The sequence below is a fragment of the Seriola lalandi genome, unplaced genomic scaffold, assembly GCF_002814215.2.
Source record: "Seriola lalandi dorsalis isolate HSWRI2012SDOR001 ecotype SW California unplaced genomic scaffold, Sedor1 jcf7180001964414, whole genome shotgun sequence".
In the NCBI taxonomy this organism is placed as follows: Eukaryota; Metazoa; Chordata; class Actinopteri; order Carangiformes; family Carangidae; genus Seriola; species Seriola lalandi.
The window spans coordinates 1-975 of record NW_019435082.1 but is presented as its reverse complement, the minus strand read 5'-3'; the positions used below and the strand labels follow the sequence as shown (position 1 = coordinate 975).

At 39.6% G+C, this 975-nt stretch overlaps 1 long non-coding RNA gene across 1 annotated transcript; it reads left to right on the top strand.

Moving 5' to 3' along the window:
* Nucleotides 1–299: 299 nt before the first annotated feature.
* On the top strand, nt 300–975 carry LOC111649309 (uncharacterized). The gene is made up of 3 exons (XR_002760269.2): nt 300–542; nt 632–728; nt 902–975. It is a non-coding gene; the product is annotated as an uncharacterized LOC111649309 (long non-coding RNA).

Genomic DNA, 975 nt, shown 5'->3' with positions numbered 1-975 from the left:
ATCATTAAGATGAACAGATATGCTTGATTAGCAAGAAAAGAGAAACAAAGACAGACACGGGGAAAGTTGATGTCAGGTCGGATCACATTGTACTGACATCTGCGATACACTGATAAAAGGGAGACACAATCAGGCCACAACTGCACTCAGCATTAAACAAGTCAGCTGAAATGCCACATCAGACATCTACTGTACTTTCTGTTTTTAAAAAAAAAAAAAAAAAAAGCTTTTATCTACACATGCAAATTATTTTGTTGTACCGCAGTACTAAGTTGCATACTTTTTAGAACGTCCGATTTAGGGCAGCAAGAGTATGTCATTCCTTTGATGCTGCAAAACATTTGGAAAATGCCATTTGATGAAAAAAGAAAAGAAGAAATCCCTCCTTAATGCTCTTTTTACCAACTGTAATATGCCTTTCATCTGAAGAAATTCCATGACTTCTTCAACCTGAATGAGACTGCGGATCCGAACAAGGACACGTGTGGTATTCTGACAGTGGAAGGACGCACCTTTCCAGTGGACGTCTTCTACACTGTCAGGTACTCAACACACACAATCCAGTCTGAGGAAAAAGTGTGTAATTTGTGTACGTCTTTTCAATTTTGCAATGTCTTTTGTTCACTCTCAGTCCTGTCCCAGACTACGTGAAAGCCACAGTAGAGACAGTGATGAAGATCCATGAGACAGAAGATGATGGAGATGTCCTAGCTTTTCTAACTGGACAGGTTAGTGGCCATATCTTTAATACTACTCAACCTTTATTTAATAACTTCTTTTTGACAGGAGGGTGTGGATTGTACACCAGCATCCCATTTGTTATTTTATAACTATAATGTATTGTGGTCAATCTTTTTTCCCCGTCTTTGTCTTAATTGTCTTCTCATCCTTTCTCCCTTAGGAAGAGGTGGAGAAGGTGGTGTCGCTGCTGCAGGACCAAGCTAGGTCTCTGTCACGATATGGCATGAAAAAACA